This window comes from Macaca nemestrina, chromosome 4, assembly GCF_043159975.1.
Source record: "Macaca nemestrina isolate mMacNem1 chromosome 4, mMacNem.hap1, whole genome shotgun sequence".
Taxonomy (NCBI): Eukaryota; Metazoa; Chordata; class Mammalia; order Primates; family Cercopithecidae; genus Macaca; species Macaca nemestrina.
In genome coordinates, this window is record NC_092128.1 from 72,277,335 (window position 1) to 72,297,809 (window position 20,475).

At 37.6% G+C, this 20,475-nt stretch overlaps 1 protein-coding gene across 6 annotated transcripts in view; it reads right to left on the reverse strand.

Moving 5' to 3' along the window:
- LOC105475503 (cyclin dependent kinase 6) overlaps nucleotides 1-20,475 on the reverse strand; it is a 234,188-nt gene that overhangs the window by 100,292 nt on the left and 113,421 nt on the right. The window lies entirely within an intron of this gene.

The window sequence follows — 20,475 nt, forward strand, 5'->3', positions numbered from 1 at the left end:
ATTGCACTGCTGGGCCCCAGAGAATTTAACACTATGTAAATTTATCTAACATATTAATTTATCATCTACCTCTCTGACAAGAATGAGGGGAGATTTTATATATATCATTAATTTCTGCACTCTCAGCTCAGTGCCTGGCCAGCAGAAAAGATAGCAAAACTTGAAGAAATGTTAAATAAGAATATGGATCTAAATAAGAACTCAAGAGGTATATGAAAGGCTTTAATGATGTTATAGCTACTTGGGTGCTCAGAGCCCTCCTCTCTCTTTTGTTCTTCTGTATTTCTAATTCTACTCCCTTGCTTCTTTACTTCTCTTTACCCCCACAGGCAACCACTATCCTAAGTCTCAGGTTTTTCATTCCCTTCCTTAAAAAATGTTAGATTTATCTATAAATATACCTAAATAATATAATACTTAGTTTTGCTTTATACATATTTCATATGCTTTATAACTTTCTTCATTTTGTTTTATTCCCCTCAATATTGTTGCTAATATTCATCCATGTTATTGCCTGTAGCTATAGCTCATTCATTTTTTTATTTTCACTGCTGCATAATTCTATTGTGGGAATATACCACTGTCAATTTAATCATTCTTTTGTATGTGAACATTTGGGTTGTTTGGAGCGTTGGTATTACAAACAATGCTGCAGAGTATTCCTGAATATGACTCTTGGTACACATGTGCAAGAATTTCTCTAAGATATGTAACTTAAGGCATGGAATTGCAGGGTTTCATGGTATAAGCATGTTAAACTGTATAGTTAATGCCAAATTATTTTCTAGAGTATCATTTTATATTCCCTTCAACAGAGGATCAGTTTTAGGTGTTTCTTGAAAAAGCACAGACTTGGTTTTAGAGAAATATTTTAAAAATCCAATCTAACATTCTTTGCCATTGAACTGGTGAGTTTTGTCCATTTACATTTACTGTGATTAACAATCTATTTGGACATTTTTACCAATTTATGTACTCAACATTCTTTCTTGCATCTCGGACATTCCTTTGAGATTATTTTCTTTCTTTTTGAAATACATCATTTAGAAAATTCTTGGTAGTAGTAAACTCTCTTGATTTTTGCTTCTATGAAAATTTCTTTATCTCATGAGTATGCTGTGTACTTAGAATTCCATATATACACAAAATAGTAACAAAATATCCAGAATATCCAAAGTATTTTTACTATGATGTCCTTCAGGCACCAAAAGAGGAAGCATATATAACAAGTAGTTGTTCACCAAGTAACCAACCTTCTTCTAGGTTTTGGGTCCATGCTAAGGCATGCTTAGCAAACATAAATCATTGTTCCTGGTCTCAAAAAGCTTTGAGCAGCATTTAAAAAAAATTGGAAATCACATGAAACCTAAGTAGAGAGTGAAAGGTTTCATGAAAAGGATGAACTGGGTGGCTTAATAAGTGCTGTGGGCGTTCAGAGCAGGAAGTATCCAAAGAAAGCTGGATCCCAGTCAGGTCATGTTGCAGAAGCTTCTGAATTACATTTCCACACAACACTACTTATGTGGCCAAACCACACCTTTACCTTGAAGCTGAAAAAAGCCAGGGTACGTTTTCTTCGGAGATGGTACTATGGCTTAACTGAATCCTGAATTGGGCACTAGATAGATAAGAGCAATATTAAGACAAATGTTCTTAAAGACTAAATTAGAGAATAAGCAATTGTATAAAATGCTAAATACAAATTTCCAGAACTGCAGGTTGAATGTGCTACTCAGTTATTAGTCTAGGTACCAACTCCTTTTCTGAATGGGGGGCATTCCTGTATGGCTTTGTAAAACAAAACAAGACAGTGCAGGTTACACAAGGGCTGGGCTGAAAGCCTCAGGAATTTCTTTTAACTTTTTTGAAAGGTTAATAGCTGAAAGAGTTCTTATATGACACATCTTAAGTAGACTATGTGAAAGAAGTATATGCTATTTGTGACATTAATTCCTAATCCATAGTACAATGAGTCACTTATTCACTGAAGAAGAATCTAACCTATTTGGGAAATGAATCTTTCTGAATATTAACTACCACCTATTCCCAAGAGAAAGTGATCGGTGGAATACAAAATGGCTCAGTACAGAAATAACATTAAAATGCTCATTTTGGCCAGAGTGGTGGCTCACACCTGTAATCTCAGAACTTTGGGAGGCCAAAAGCGGGAGGATGGCCTTGAGCCCAGGAGGCTGAGACTGCACAGCGAGCTGTGTTTGTACCACTGCATTCCAGCTTGGACAAAACAGTGAGGCTGTGTCGTTTAAAAAAAGCTAATTTGGACTATGGTAGGGAAAGAAATTTACTTCCTAATTTATGAGCTGTTACTTTCCACTCTACAGAGATTAAATACAAAAAATGTCCTTCATGAAAAACAATTTTCTTGTCTTTGTAGAATTTGTCCTGTGGGTGGTAAAGAAGAAAAGCACAACCATGAAGGTCTGTACTCCAGGGCCACAACTCAATTTTTCTGTGCATCCTCAACTACTTGCCTAGTGGTTGAGAGTAAGCAAGGAACAAAGACTGAAGAAACAGCACTGGATTTCTGGGACTCTGAGATCTCACACTGAGAGATGGTGCCTGAAAGCAAAGCAATTAATACTGTCTATACAGTCCATTCACAATAACACACTCATCCATTCTTAGACCCTCAGTAAAAATTCTGCAACTGTCTGGATTTGTGCATTCAATTTCCTGTATTCAAAGAATAGATATGTGTGTAGCCTTGGAAAAAAACAGATTTTATTTTTCCCTAGACTTCAACATTGTTTAAGTAACTGATAATGGAAAGATTTCTTCAATATACTCATTTCAGGAATACCAGAAACATTCTCTCTTTTGAGAAATAATAATGAAAAAAGAGAGAATGGTCTCCCTAAGATGTTAGTAATCTAAACTTTAGTAAAAGTGATTTCTAAGTAACTGATGAACAGTAATGAAATGGTTTCATTGGTTTATATTCATTTCTTTACCTGTCTTCATATTCCGGTACAAAAATGAGTATTACTATTACATAATTTAATTATAGGACTTTATTGAGTACTTTTTCACATATTAACTCATTTAATTCCCACAACAATGCTATTAAGATACGTACTGTCATTTTCTCCATTTTAGCAGAGAAGAAACCCAGGATACAGAGAGGCTAAAGAATTTATTTAAGGCCACACAGCTTGTTAAGTTGCACGATAACTTTGTATAAAAGATCTGGTTCCAGAATATGTCCCTTTAACCATGTACTGTGGTATTATACTGCGTATAATAGCAATGTACTGTGCTGTTATACCGCTTTTTGAAGGAAGCAAGGTTTTTCAAAGAAATTATCTCTTTGCCTATATTTGAAAATGGTAGGAGAGAAAAAGTATTATTCCAGGAACACTTGAATCAATTCAAGACTTCAAAAACAATGTTGCCAAGAAGGAAGTGAGAAACAAGGGAAGAAATTCTAAAACAAGATCAATGGAGTCACTGTTTAAAGAAAAGAAAGGACTTATTCTCTTGGAAGGGTGTGAACTATTTATTCACAAATACCTGATGAGATATAGAAAACGTGCGTGCATGCGCAAACACACACACACACACACACACACACACACACACACACACACACACAGTCTCTCTCTCTCTCACAAGATAAATAAATGTAGTATTAGAAAGAATGCTAGGTATATAATGTTTTAAATTCTGCTGTCTTCCCAGACTCTCCCAACTTAACAACCTCTGGCCTCAAGAACATGACACTATTCTCTTAAGAGAAACGACCATTATCAAGGGTATGATATTATGGGCAGCAGATGACCAGATGGAGGAAGACACACAGTGGTGATGATGAAATTTTTAGGCATATTTAGTTGTTTAAAAAATCCTCAAACTGAACACTCTTACTGGATTATATCCAATATCTAATTTCTAATCTTGTTATTCTTTAGGAATAGTGAGGGAAGAAGGGAGAATGAAGGTAATTAGCTTCAAGGAGAGAAAAATCTAAAAAGTGCTGAAAAAAATATTTGACGCTTTTCTTTACTAATTTACAACTTTCTTTGAAACCCCAGTTTGACTATCTGACTTTTGAAATTGAGAAACTAATCTGTGTTATCATTTTTGAGAAATGAATGGATGAGCTGAACCAAGAATGGAGAATGGAGATAAACCAAGACCACACAAATTTGACTATAATGAGTATATAATACTTTTACAATAGACATAAACAGCTTAAAAGTGCATCATCATTACCAATTGTTGTTTGGTAAGCATAATCTATGTGATGCCCATTTCTTCCCTGAAGGTGCTTGTTGTCTAAGGAAAAGAGTAAATTATGGTATTTTATGGCTGTTTACATTACATAAACCTCATAAGGGTTTAGTCATATAATGACCATAAGTGAGGTATACAATTTGCCAACTTTAGCAAAAGTTAGATTATGTGGAGGAAAAAGGAGAAACAGAAAGATAGGTGGCTAATGAATTAGAACATAACCATGTCACTGGCACTTTAGGCCCAATAAAGTAAAGCATCTATCATTTAAGACCTGATAAAAAGAAATATATTTTTTAAAAGGCTCCATTTATAAATGAAAAGAAAGTCATTTTATGATAGATTCATCTGAATTACAATTGGGATAAACATTAAACCACTAGAATATTTCTGTTATATAACCACTAGTGAGATGCCATATGCAGATTCTTCATTATAGAATTTGCTCCATTTTGAATGAAAATGTTAATCATACCAGGAGAAATTACTATACCTATTCAATACCACTGCCAGTAAAAATAGTAGTGATTACATCAGTAGTGGCTACTATGTTCTGAGCATGTGTCAGGACGCATGCACAACAGTACATTATGAAGGCAGTTATGACCAGAGATACTTATTTGATTTAAATAAATATATTTTTATTTCTTATTTATCTCAAAGTAAATTTCATATCAGATTTTGATATGAACATGTTTTCCCCTGCTTTTCTCTGAATCTACATTTAACAGCCTCCAATTTCTGTCCCATCTCATTCTTGCTCTCATGTAGTCCCTCATCACACATCTTTCTTAAAACAACCTCCACGCTGGTTTCCCTGCCATCAATTTCTTAATTCACACCAAATCCTCTCTACCAATCCGTTCATCACATTGTAGTAGACTGTTTTTTTTTTTTTTTTTTTTTTTTTTTTTTTTTTTTTTTAGGGTAAAAAAGGTTTTAAAGCACCCTGCTCAACAACCCACATACTTCTTGCTGCTTTGCCACTGTGTGTGTGAACATGAGCTGCTATTTCTCAACCCCATACCTAGAACACACCTTTCCCTGTGCTTTGCCAGGTAAACTCCTCCTCACTTGTAAGCCTGCCTCAAAAATTAGCTCCCCTGTGAAGCCTTCCCTGACTCTCCTAGATCTAACAATGATTGTCTACTAGATTCACCAGAGTTTATCTGGCTAGGTAAGAGTTGTAGAGGCAACTTCAGATTTGCATATACATATATGTAACGAAAAGAACATACACATATATACATATATGTATTTTATGTATACATCCAAATACTGAATATTACTTTTAATCATATTAATATATTAATAATGAACATACTATTTAAGTAATATAAATTACATAAATAATATTAATGAAATTCATATCTTTTTAAAAGTTCTTAGTTTAACATAATTTTTCTTACTGCCTCACTGTTTTTAAAAGCAATCCTTAGTTTCCTGAATTTGCAGGGGAAGAATGTTACCTGATGATTGCTGGTAGATGGCTCATACTCAAAAAGTGTTTGCTGATTGCTATTATCAAGGAATCTAAGGAATCATCGTCCTGGTGGGTGTGGTAAGCATTCATGCTTAGTTTAATCAACATTTCCATGAAACTCTAAAGCTTTCTGCTTTCAACATATGTGGAGCGTGTAAGGAAAAAAGCACTGTACTTTATAAAACATTTTATTAGAGATTGGTGAATATATCAGTGCGCCTCTGAAAGAAACCAACAGCACATGTTCCTACCTATACAGTGGCCCTGCTGCCTTGGTGAGGGTGTATCTCTAGATTAATGAAGCGCCTGTACCTTCGTTGTTCACCCAAGAGCCATCCCCCGCTTTCCTGGCTAGCATAACCTGATTTTCTTTTGGGTAGTGATATGCTCATCTACAAACTAATTGGTCAATGGGTAGGTATGGGATTCAATTATAAGTGATGAAACCTAAAGTGGAAGTTTGAAAAGAGCTTTTGGAAAAGATTGTCTTCCCTGATTAAAGAGACAATAAAACCCTTTTTGGCCCCTGCTTCCTTATCTACTGCTTAGAATACTGTTGTACGAGATATAATGCTTTTGAAGTTGTGGCAGCCATCTTGAGGCCCTGAGGGATGACACAATCAACTAACCAAAGAAGGAGGAATGGAATTTTCCCAATATTTGGTTATCAGAACCAAGATGTTACCATCAAGCAATAGCACCAATTGTAGAATTATCTATCTCCAGACTTCTTATATCAGATTTAAAAATTATTATTATTCAAGACACTTTGATTGGATATTCTGTACTTGTAACTAAATACATGATGCTATAAATGGGTCCAGAAAAAAATCTGAAGATTCCAGCTTTGGTGATTACTAGTAATGAAGTTAAACAAAGGAGAGCAAAGCAGAATTGCCTAGGAAAGGAGAAGCTGATGAGCAATCTTTTTGTTATGATCTGTTTCTATTGCCATGGAACGCCAGATAGAGAGGTGGGGAAAAGTAGGGATGAGGGCTGATACTCAGAGGAGACCCCGGGCAGACAGATGACTTGGACACCTCTACACAGAGATGAAAGTTACAGCCATGGACCTGAGTCAGACACAGAAAGGGCTGAAGTCAGAGCATGCTGGATGCTTTATTAGAGGACAGGAGGAGCAGAAAGCACCAGCAAAGGCAATGGCCAGAGGCACTCAGGAGACACAAAGCAGTGAGCTCTCTAGCATTCAGTTAAGGAGTGTGGGAGTGGGAGCTGAAACCCTTTTGGAGAACAATTTGGCATTATCAAATTTTTGAATGTGCATTCTTTGTCCTTTGTCCTGGTAGTGCCATTTCTTAAATCATTATCCTACAAAAATATTAGTATTTCAGCAAAAAAACATAAGCCCAAAGATGTTCACTGCAGCCAAAAAATGAGAAACCACCCAAGTGTTCATCCTGGGAGGCTGGGTAAAAAATATTATGTAAATTTACACAGTGAAAGTAAGAAAAAGGATACCAGGCTAATATATGTTAGATATGGAAAAATGCCTAGGATAAATAAATGGAAACAAGTAAACAAGAAATCCCAAATAAACAGAAAACCTGTGTGTATACTATTATAGGCACACCCACATCCACACTCCGGCACACCCATACTGAGGGTTGTATACAAGTAGAAAAAAGTATAAAAAAGTTCATTTACCAAACTGTTAATGGTGGCTTTTTCTCTGGAAGGAAGAATTGTTGAGGATTTTCCCTTTTCATTTTTTTTACCTATCTGGAATGTTCAAATTGTGCCCCCCCACCTTTTTTTTTTTTTTTTTTTTAAGACAGAGCGTCTATCTGTCACCCAGGCTAGAGTGCAGTGGTGTGATCTCAGCTCACTGCAACCTCCACCTCTTGGGCTCAAGTGATCCTCCCACCTCAGCCTCGCAAGTAGCTGGGACTACAGGCACATGCCACCATGCCTGGCCAATTTTTTTATTTTTTGTAGAGACAAGGTTTTATCACGTTGCCCAGGTTGGTCTCAAACTCCTGGGTGCAAGCAATCTGCCTGCCTCAGCCTTCCAAAGTGGTGGAATTACATGCGTTAGCCACCACACTGGTGGAATGTTCAAATTTTAAAATAATTTTAGCAATGAACAAAGAATGCAGATAAAAAAACTGAAGAAAGAACCGTGAGAGTTAAGGGAGTGGGGACTTGCATATACAAATGCTACAAAGGGAATGTGGAAGAACCTGCAAAAAATGTCACTGGATATGGTGAACTCTATCTTATAAATGGGGCTATTTCTCTCTAAAAAATTGTCTCCTGAGATCAAATTTCTAAAAACAAAATTACCGAGTAAAAACATGTGAATTAAAAATAAAGTAACTGATGAATATCTTATTTTTCTAAAATATTATCAACTATTGAAAAAATTTGCCTTTAAAATTTTTGCCTTTAAAAACAGGAGTACAAAAATTACAAATGACAAAGAAGCTGATGGAAAATACAAATTGTACTGTGCATACAGTAACAGCAACATGACCTTTAAATGCAGTTTTTCAGCCCTACATCCTAAAACCAAGAAGTCCTTACAGAAATAAAGATAGAACAATAAATACAAAGAAAAGATAAAGACAAGATTTTATTTCAACTTGTGAAAAATTGCTAAGGTCGCTCTTGAAAGCTTTTCTTACTTTAAATGGACTATTCAGTCTTGTCAAAATCTTTAATATTGTGCTACATTTTTAACATCTACTTGCCAATAAAAGGCATGACAGTGGACAGTTTGTTTGGGTATAAGAACATGTGAATTTCTTTTTTCTCTAGACATTAATCCTATTTATTTATTTATTTATTTATTTGAGACAGAGTCTCACTCTGTCGCCCAGGCTGGAGTGCAGTGGTGTGATCTTGGCTCACTGCAACCTCTGCCTTCTGAGTTTAAGCATTTCTCCTGCCTCAGCCTACCTGCCCCAGCCTGTAGCTGGGACTAGAGGAACACGCCACCACGCCTGGCTAATTTTTCTATTTTTTTCAGTAGAGACGGGGTTTCACCATATTGGCCAGGCTGCTCTTGAACTCCTGACCTCATGATCTGCCTGCTTCGGCCTCCCAAAGTGCTAGGATTACAGGTGTAAGCCACTGTGCCCAGTTGACATTAACACTTTACAATTCATGATGGGCTATTTGTGGCTTTTCCTAATACAATATTTTTGAATGTATTTCAAGTAAAAACTACAGTGGCCAGATAGTGTAAGTAGTTTTACATAATATACATAATCCTGGAAAGTCTTTTAAAATGCATCTTAATCCAGTAAATCATATTTTAAATGCATAGGCAGCTTTTGAAAAACTTTGCCAAAGCCCATATGCAAATTACTTGATTTTACATATTTGATTTTTTAAAACATTTATGTAGTTTTATTGAAGCTATATTGGTTTTCTGAACCCAAGATTTGGTTTCTATTATAACTCCACTAAAAATGTTTCCTGACTTAAATTAATATTGATAAATTAGTCATTTAACATTAAAAGTGGTTGTGATTAGAACAAGTATCACTAATTAAGCTTCCATTTACTCTTTTTCTCTGTACTGAAAGCTGAAGAAATATACCTTTAAATACCAAATCAATTTAAGTCCTCAAACTTAAAAAAGAAGTAAAAAAAAAAAAAAAGAACCAGTATCACTGAGATCTTGTGCACTCTTGACAATATCCAACCAGCTGACTAGTCATGCATTTGTGTAAAAGCAATAACTTTGATTTTCCAGAATATCATCTAAATATAAACACAAGATTTTAGCAGTGAAAGTGGCTAACAAATAAGTTTAATTCTTGGTGTTTAAATTTCAAGATGGACGCAGACACAAGCCACAATGGCACCTTTCAGGGAAGTCAGTATTTAGAGAACAGCATCCCTTCCCAACCTCAGTCCTCCTCTACCTCCTCTACTCAGAAACCTCTTATTTCACCACCCACATATACTCTATAAACACTCACTGAGCAGCTTCCATGTGCCTGTGTGTTGTTACCTAAAGTGCTGAAATGGCTATTTTGCAATGTTAATCTTTTAAAAATAGAAGACAGAAGTCAAACAAATGGGGATACTACCATATGAGAACTACAGGTAAATCAAAAGTCCATGGGCGGGTAGGTACCTAACTTTATCCTGGGGAGTTGGGCAGACTTCAGAGGTGGCATCTGAGTCTTGAAGAATGAGTAGGAGATTGTTAGGCTGGGAATGGGAAAGGCAATCTAAGCAGAGAGAATGTTTAATGACATGGAAGCATAAAATCTAATGGCATGATTTTTCAAGAAGGAGCAAAAAGGTCTGGATGGCAAGATCATAGGGTGTGTGGAGATGGGTTTGGTGTGGGTGGGAAAGCAAGAATGGTGAGAAAGGTTAGGAACAGTTGATTGCCGCATTCCAGAGTTCAGAGTATACAGACTCGAGTGTGTGGGCAATGGGGAGTCACTGGCAATTTTCACTCCTTCACCTCCCTAAGCCTGCTTGTTTCCCACGGTGGTCCATGTTGTATCACTGCTCCCACAGTTCCCTTCTATATGCCAGTCTTGTCTTTCCAGGAAAAAGAAAATCTGCTTTTCTGACTAACTGTAGTCTTGATCTTTCATCCATTCTGGAAAAATGGGATTTTACAGGCAGGTAAGGACATTCTCATGAATATATGTGAAGACCATCATTTTAGATATTTATTTCACATTCTTGATAGTAACTTTTAAATGCTTTACTTTATAAAAGTTTTGCAGTTTTTTTTTTCTTTTTTCTAATCTGCTTTTTCTAAACTAGTAAAAGCTAGTTTTCTGGAACTAGGTTACAGACAGACTTTGGCCCACTTAACAAGGTCAGACTGTTTATTCTTGACAGAATTCTTTCCCACTGTAAAAAGGTACTTTTAAATGCCACATTCCAAAACCAGTGCCAGTAAGCCACTGAAGCATATTTTCCCACAAGAACTGATACCATGTGCAGTCCCTACCTCACTGAAATCACCCAGCGTTACATAAGGTGCAGATAGTATTTAACATCACCATGAAATCTATCAACTGAAATATGCCAGTCATGTATTTATAAAACACTTCCATACATTTCAAAGCATTGGTAACCTTTAAAAAAGTAATTAATAAATATAGAAATGGGGAAAAGAAAGGGAAGGACAGCGCTAGAAAATTTTTAAAAAGAATTTAAGACAGAAGAGGAAAACAAATCTTGTAACTTTATATCAGTATCCAAACCTGAAGTAGTAGAGCTTTTTCTCCCTCATTTTGGGGTTTTTATGGTTGAGCTGTTAAATTTACAGCCCCATTTTTAGATTCTGCCAGCCTTCAAAATAAATATATGAGCAGCACTAAAGTAAATTTTCCTATGCTTTCCCCTTTTCTCTTTTGGATGTTTCCCTGAGATTTGAAGGTAGATTATTCCTCCACAGCCAACAGTAAAGTTCAACATTCAAATTTATGAGGGATTTAAAAATCATCAGTATCCTTCTAGATAGATGCTGGGTGCAACAATGTCACTCACCGTGGGTTTCAATCTCTAGAAAGGAGGAAAGCAGAAAGCAGAAGCAATAAGAGGAATGGTTCAGCAGCCAAAAGACTATCATTTAGAAATGCATTGGGAAGATTAGCAATATTTAAGTCAATAAATGCAACAGAAAATCCAGCACTACAAGGTAATCATATAAAAGTCTGAGCTCAACTTTTGGAGAGACCTATACAGATAACAAGGACACAAATTTAATCTTCTCAAGGACCCAAATGGACTAGATAAAATGACTAACGGAAACTACAATGCAGACATTTTCAACCCGTTCTTGGGACACTATGGTTTCTCCAAAGATCCCAAGAGATCTTAGTTTTAAAATAAAAGCATAACATACAGAACACCTAAGTGCACAAGTCAGGAGATCTGGCAAGGTTTGTGATCTCGAAAAAAGAGGGATGAAGCACAATAATTATCTGAAGGTTATGAATGACTGCCCAGACAGACAGTCAAAGTGTAAATGTTACTCCCTCAGAGCTCAAGTTATTATCAAGGAGTGACGCAGGCAATTGGGAAGATTAGCTGAAAAGTTGTGTCTAAAACAAATTTTTAAAAATTTTTTAGATGCTTATAATTGATGATACAATGACACAAGCAGTAACATGGAGAATGCAGAGTAGGAAATCCATTCATTGATTTATTTGTAAAAGCAGGATGTTGTGAAAGCAATTAAGTTCAAAGAATAGTGAAAAACTGATAAAGAATATGTGCTTATGTTATGTGCTTACCACTCTGGGCAGAAGTGATGGAAGGACAGAAAGGTAGGTTGGAGCTGAACCGCAAAAAACTTTGTATGCCATGCTGTAGAGCTGCAATTCATTCTCTAGGCACTGGAGAATCATAAGGATTCATTCATTCATTCACCATCTACTCAAGTGCCCACCTCGTGCAAGGAAGGCACTGTGGGAAATGCTAAAATACATAACATATTATTTGGACTGACTGAATAAAAATGGATACGGCCAATGTTACAGAATTTGAGAAACATTATCTTGACTCAGAAACTTACATTATGATATTATCAAAGCCCAAGCAAAATAAAGATATCATCACCTCTCCTTTCCTTACAAGGAAGCAGTGACAGCTCTAAAATACAAGCAGCTCACATGTCCAAAGAATTAAAGAGGACACAAAAATCCAAGTTATTGAAATGTTGCTTTATATTCAATTCCAAGGACCATGTCTCATACTCCTTTGAGTATGAACATAACACTTACGTTGAGTTAAGCAAATTTAGGGGAGATGGAATTATATCATTAAATAGAACTCTTCAGACAAGCCCCTAAACTAGCCCAGAGGCATATTCCCCAAAATGTTAAATATAGGAGGCAAAATGTTGTTTCATCTTCTGGATCCCTATGAAGCCCTTTGCTTGCAAAACCTTTCTGAAGCATATGCTCTCATTAATCTTAAGAAAATGCATGGTCTTTATATCCAATTTGGCCTCAGGCTTTTGAGATTTTGAATGGCATCATATAGGGTGTCTATATGAAAAACAGGCCCAGGCATGGTAGCTCATGTCTGTAATCTCAGCACTTTGGGAGGCTAAGACAGGAGGATTGCTTGAGGTCAGGAGTTTGAGATCAGCCTGGGCAACAAAATGGGACCCCCATCTCTAAAAAAAAAAAGAAGGTAGCTGGACATGGTGGTGTTGGTGTGCACCTGCACACCAACTTGGGAGGCTGAGGCAGGAGGATGGCTTGAGCCCAGGAGTTGGAGGCTGCAGTGAGCTATGACTGTGCCACTGCACTCTAGCCTGGACAACACAGAAAGACCTGGTCAAGGAAAGGAGAGGAGAGGAGAGGAGAGAAAAGGAAAGGAAAGGGGAAAGTAAACGGAAAGGGGAAGGAGAAAGGAAAGGGAAGGAAGGAAGGAAGGGAGGGAGGGAGGGAGGGAAGGAAGGAAGGAAGGAAAGAAAAAAAAGAAAGGAAGGAAAAGGAAAGAAAAAGAAGAAAAGAAAAGGAAAAGAAAAGAAAGAGAAAGACGGACAACCAGACTCTCTCTGTATCATACCCTGGTAGATGCTGGCGGAACAAACGTAGGAAGAAAGCAAGGAACTTCTGGCTCTTTCTCCGAGTAAAACATCCTCCAGGCAGTAGCATTACAGTTGAACTGTTTTTGTCCAGAACTAATTCACAACAGTGACCATTTATGAAGGAGTAGAATTAGGTGAGTCAAATGAATGACTATCTTTTATAAACAAGGAAATAAGTCATTTGATTTACTTCACAAATCCACTTGGTGCAATTAGATACCCACACGCATGCACACGCACCAACAGCAGCTTTCTGTGCAGTATGGAATACATTCTCTTTCTATATGGCAGAAATTCTCACAGTGGTCATCGATATTTGCCTTCACCGCGGAGGCAGAGTTAACCTATCAGATGGTAACTCAAATGTGTTTTATTACCACCGAGAATGCGCAATGGAGAATCTGGATGGGTTTTCATGTTTGTTTTGGCTCTGGCATTTTCCATGTACCCAGCCCTGGGAATCCTAAAGAAAACGTGTCCTGTTCCCAGCTCTGTGTACTGCCCCCATTGTGTTCCACTTCCCTCACTGGTGAAAGTGAAAACGAAACCGGCACAAACACTCCATTGTTAACTATGAAATATGTACTGGCAACTGGATGTTTTAACAAAACAGACCTGGTTGTGTCATGGCAAGATGTTGAGCGGGGAAGGAGTCACAGGAGCCCTTCCTGCTTCAGAGGTGTGTCCTGCACTTTTGCTGAGGTGCCGAGGCGACAGGGCTTTGGGTTTTTTCCATTATACTCATGTAATGTTCTTGGTTTGATTTATTCAGTATGCACTGGCAGCTTTTGGAGGCTTCTGTGGGAGCTACTCGGCTGCCCAGGCCGAGGCACAAACCCTGCCAGGTCTCCATAGTAAATACAACACGCACGAAGAGGAAACAAGCATAAACAATTTATTTTCTCCTGTAAAAGATGACATTGTTCTCCGATCTCTGGTCCTGCTTCACTTTGTCACTTGGTGGTGCCAAACTGGGTGCCGTGAAATGAGTTATTCCAAACACACACATACACACACACACCCCAAGCACAAATTGCATGACGCGCACATTCACAGGGCCCACATCCAGGTGCGTTGAAGAGGAGGCTGCTGGTGACCTTTTTAAGCATCCCACATTTTGACCTGGGTGAGGAGGGAGGGCTTCCCTAGCCCTTAGCCTAGGCAGGTTCTGGAGCCTTATCATATGGCCTCATAAAACCATATCCCTTTCCTTTATTGCATTTACCTCTGTTTCTAACTAGACATTTCTTTGTGTGACTGATTCAGATCTCTCTCTCCATCTTGCTTGTAAGCTCTCTGAGAGCACGGACCTTGTCCATTTCCATTTACCATCATCCCTTAGCTTCACTGAGCGTCTGGCACATAGAAAGCGATCAGTAATTATTTGTTGACTGAAAGCCACAACTCCATTTCATTGATTTTCTCCCCTAGGCTTATTAAGAAGTTTCTGAATCCATGAGGTTCCGTTAGTGTTACTAAATGCTATCAACACTGAGGTCAGAGTAAGGAAGGAGTATCATCAGAGGCAGAAGAAGGGGATGTAAGTAATTTTTTTTTCTTCAAGTTCCAGGGTACATGTGCAGGATGTACAGGTTTGTTACATAGGTAAATGTGTGCCATGGTGGTCGGCTACACAGATCATCCCATCACCTAGATATCAAGTCCAGCAATCATTAGCTATTCTTCCTGATGCTTTCCCTGGCAATTTTTGTAATACTTGTGGTATTTAAATAAGTTAATGATCTCAAATAAAGCAATATTGGGAATCTTATCAATTACAGATTTAAAAATATTTTCCAAAATGAAGTTTTGTACTTTGTACAGCTGTCGAATAAAAGTCTTCTCATGCTTAACATTTACTTGTTGTCTTTTTGTAATTTCTATGGAATAAAGGGTGTTTTCAGAACATGCCTATCTTTTATTAGTGAAGGTAATATGGAAAAAAAGATCCTTGGAGAAAGAGAATATAATTCACTTAGTGAGAATTTTATTAAGTCACTAAAAAGATGGGAACATATTCCCACTCTTCCATTATGTTACAAAGAGGAATTTTTCTCTTAACTATATGGGTGGATTAGGCACAGGCATTTGAAGGAAAAATGTTAACTTCATGAATAGCATTAAATGATTGTATAAAGGCCCCAAAAATACAATGACAGGCCACTCTAAGACTGTTCAGTGCAAAGAAGAAATTGATTGAAGGCAGGTCAATTTTGGACTTCATCTCAGGAGGTGAAGATACTGAGGTACCAAAAAGAATGATCTCATATTAGGGTACACTTCTTTCTACCCATGGATGACTTTATGATGGCTGTCCTGAGGAGTGACTGGCTCTAACTGCCTGGGTGTTGGCAATCACATGTGGTATAAAAACATCAATACTGGCATGGCTTGGGTGGTCCTTAAAGTAGTACCATGTACAGTGAGAGCAGCACAATGAATGTGCTGTTGCAATTATGGACTTGGGTGATTTTAAGAGAGAGGACACAGATAGGACTGAATCAAGAGAATGCTTCATTTTTCCTAAGCAATGATACTTTTATAAGACATTCAGGTGCACAGTGTGGCAAAAGTTTTATTGAGATCTACATAAAAAAAGAAAACCAGGAGGCACCAGTTCATGACCCAGAGTTTCTCACTGTTGTCAAAATGTGGCATGAGCTAGTTGTCTGTTTTTGGTTTTACCATTTTAACAAGACTTAAAATATGTTTTTAAAAAATGGACTCCTGAACATTTGTGGAACCTCTAAATACCCTTTGTAGAATCTGAGAGTTCCACAGAACACAGTTTGATACCCTCTCAGGTACTGAATTTTTGGTACGGAGAAAAGAGGAGTGGGGACAGTGGGCCAGAGCCAGAATATAAACATTAGAATTCTCCAAGCCATTTACAGTCTATTTGGTAAATTCAGACTTAATCTGGTCACACTGCCTGTTTGAATGGCAGTTTTCCCCACTTTCAAAATGAAATGGTTGATAAAGAGTTCCAAGAACACCAAATCCAATGGCAACAATATCACCCTCAAGCTGTATGATTAGGTTTAGAAAAAAAAAAAGATTTTGCATCATAAATGGGAAGACCAAGACTGCTCCCTTCCTGAGCTTGCTGGTCACAGTGCTTCATGACTATCAGAGCCCTCACTAGGGCTGCTGGTGAAGTTCCTGGCTCTGCTCTAAGACATGTCAGACCCGGGTGCATGGTCAGGTAGGACTGAAATTGCTGGCTGAGTGGCTGGTCTCTATTTCCCTTATCTTGACAAAAATGAGTTGCACCATGCACATTTCACATGAGAAGGACTTAGAAATGTTGACTTCAGAATGATTCTAAATATAATTTCAGCTAGTCACAACAGTCATTGTACCGAACATGTGTATATTCTTGAAACACTTTTGCCACAGACATTATATAACTGCATGTGTCATGATTCTGACCTATCAGCTATGTGCAATGGAAAGAACCTCCCTGTAACCTGTTCTCATTGGTTTTCCAATGAGAACAAATGTAATAGTTATATAGAGGTCAGAGAAGTTAATTTTTCATGGTTTCAGAGAAACTTTTCTGATAAAAATAACCCATGCCAGGTGTTAAGTATAACAGGCCCCACTTCTCTTCACATTTCCAACTCCTTCTTTGAACCACAAGGGGCCTCACACACATGCTTATGGACACTCCAGTTTGCAAGCTCGAGCTTTGCCCATATGCTGCAAACAGCTATTCCTAGGCTTAGGAGTGAACACACAAGTGGCAAAATCTCTATTAGGAGGAAGGATGAGCCCACGCCATTCCCATTTAGTCAGGGAATTGCAATGTCCTGTGTGTGGTATGGGGTGGGGATGGAGGTCTCAAGGGACATGCTTCCTTGGCACCCTGGGTTGTGTGCTCCATGAAGGGAGACAAGGCTGGAGTAGGGCCAGTGTAGGCTTCTCTAAAGCATGAGATCCAGGCCAGGGGCCTCTCTTGCCTAGGATTAAGGCAAACACTGCTACCATCCACATCTTAATTCTACAACCTTTAAATAAATAGGTATAATACTCTGTATGGGTACATGTGTATACAAGATACTATATTGAACAGCAAGCACCCAATACCCCATAAAGACACCTGAATGTCATGTTGGAGGCAGCCTGGCAAAGTTAGGCATCCAAAGGACATTTAACTCTTTGATTAGTCCTCAATTTATCAGATGAGAACAAGATAAGTCATTTGGCCCAATGTTACATACCACCTACAGCTACAACTACGGTCCAGGCTACTGTCCCAAATTAATTTCTACCAAAGGCCAACATATGAAGTATATTCTACTTATGAAACTTGTGTTTCTTAACAATAAAATTGTTTTCACTAGAAAAATAAAATAATAAAGATCAGAATATAAAGGATTATACCTTAAGATGCTTGGAAAGCTTACCTGTCCCGAACAACTAATTTCTCAATTAATCCAAAAGATGCCTTGTCTTGAATACTGGCATACAGCATACTGGCTCAGAAATTAAGGAGCAGTAGTAGTTCAGGATCTATCAGGTGATCATGAACTTAAAATGAAAAGAAATACTGCTAACTGCTCCCTCAAAGTTCTATATGTAAGAACATTTTGAAGTTTTCAGAAAGAAGCTAAAATACAAGCTTTTGTAATTGTTCAAACAGAAATATCATTTATTATGTAAATACATATATATTAACATAGATAGCAAAAGTTGTCTAGTAACTCACTCATTTTTTCATTTAGAGGATGTTAATTATTTTAGAAGAATACGACTCCTCTTCTAAAACTTGCTTTAATCCCAAAACATAAGGGGCTAAAGAAAGTCTTCAAATAAGTAGAATTATAATAATGCTACATTCCTCTATCTCTACAGCTTTTTGTTCAGGACAGGAAGTTCAATTCATACACGCAATGTGTTCATGAGGCAGTAGAAAGAATCATGATAAAAACAATATACAAACTGTGAACTTGCATTTGTGTCAACTTTTCACTCCTAACTTGAGATTGAGCTACAGCATGTATTAATAGCTTTCATGATTTTGAACACAGATATGTGCTGCCAATAAATCAATCAGGACTAATGTGCAAAATGGACTCAGCCATTTTAAGGTATATGGAGTAAGTCCTTCAGCTTAGTATTACCAGCTAGTTATGAGGAATACTGACACACATCAAATAAGACCATTAAATGTATAACATAACTCCTTCCCTATTCTTGTTATGACTCAACTGCTTATATCTGCAAGTCAGCATTTGTCAATCGATTCACTGAAAAATATTTCCTGAATGCCTATCAAAATATACAAGGCACTGTGTGTTAGGGCTGAATAAGATGAGCATCTGCCTTTGAGGAACTTACAGCCTGATAAATAAAATTCCCAAATAACTAAAAATAAGACAGAAAACAGTACTATGGGCTGGGCGCGGTGGCTTATGCCCGTAATCCCAGCACTTTGGGAGGCCGAGGTGGACGGATCACTTGAAGTCAGGAGTTCGAAACCAGCCTGGTCAACATGGCAAAACCCTGTCTCTACTAAAAATACAAAAATTAGCCTGGGGTGGCCTGTAATCCCAGCTACTTGGGAGGCTGAGACACGAGAATCACTTGAACCCGGCGGGCAGAGGTTGCAGTGAGCCGAGATAGGGCTACTGCACTCCAGCCTTGGCAACAGAGTGAAACTCTGTCTCAAAAACAAAAACAAACAAACTATATATATATATATAACTCTGGAAACACTGAGAGAGGAAAGAGAAATTAATTTCTGAAAGGGATACTAGAAAAGGTACCCCTGGGGTCAGGCTTTGAAAGATAAGTAAAATACTAGCATTTCTCATAGTTTTAAGATGTCAGTTTCGAATCAGTTAACTTGTAATTCCTTTAACATTCCACAAATCAAGTTGATTCTCAGTTCCTGTATGACATAACCCCCTAAAAAATGTGTATTTCCAGGAAGGGGAGTGTAGTCTTTTTCTCTTCAAGAGACACTAAAAATATATACCACTGCAGTCTAAAAAACTATGATTCCAGGTTTTTATATGTCACCATGTGTATATAAATCGACGCATTACTATATTAAATGGATAGTTCCTTTAAGTAGAAAAATACAAAAGAGTGGGGAAATTTTAAAATGTAGTATCCCGTAGGAACACACCCTTTATTACTGCCATTAAATTCCAACTGTCACTCTTTCAAATAAAGTCTGAATTTGTTTTAGTGTCCTTCTCAGCTGCTAATATATTTCACTTATGTCACTATAGGAAATATAAAGCATGCAGCATAAGCTAGATACTGAAAAATTGTGTATTTATGACTGCCTTACTCCTTTTACTCTATGAAATAATTTGTCTACATTTTCCTGTTTGAACACATCAACTTTCAGCAAGAATGGAATGTTAATTGATGTTACGCACAAGCTGGGCTATTATTCCTCAAATTTAATAAGAAAAAAAAAAAAGAAATCAAACACAAACCAACTGGATTTCCTGTTTTTATTTATGGTTATTAGTGCCCATTTAGGGGGATTAAAATCAAAGTGTCCATCTCAGTTACAGCTCATCCTTCCTTCAATTAATGTACCCAAGGAGACAAGTTCCTTCCATTTACTCCCCTGATGACTCTCTGGATCACAAAGCCTATTCAAGCTTCTCCCCAGGGCCCCAAAACAACATGCGCAACAACTTCCTAGGGAAACTCGAAGCCTACCTCACCCTTCCCACTGGGGAAATACACAGACTCAGCCCTTTCTGGTGTGATTATGTAAGAATACAAGGGCTTGCTTGACCCTGCTCAAAGCTGAGACCTATCTTTGAAACGTCAACTCGTGCCATTTCTCCTCTAAAGCAATAGTATATGCTGGGAAAAGAGGAAACAAGTAGGATTTATCTTATAACAATGGCAACATTTTCCAAGGAATTCTTTGCACCAAAAGTTCGGATGCTCTAGGAAAAGTCTATAATGTTTGGAAAGTAACTAGTCTTACGTGTCTAGGTGGTAGCACCCCCTATTTTGATTGGGGGCAGGGGGTGGGGAACACTTTAATAAATTGGATTTTTTCCTAAGGCAAGTTATCTGGCTCAGAGAATTTCCAACTCCTCTCTTGGATTTCTACTTATCAGCCATAGTATTACTGAAATTTAGGGAACAATTTTTTGCTGTGCAGAATGACCAAAGATGCTGCCAATCATTCCTTAACAACAGGGCCACGGTG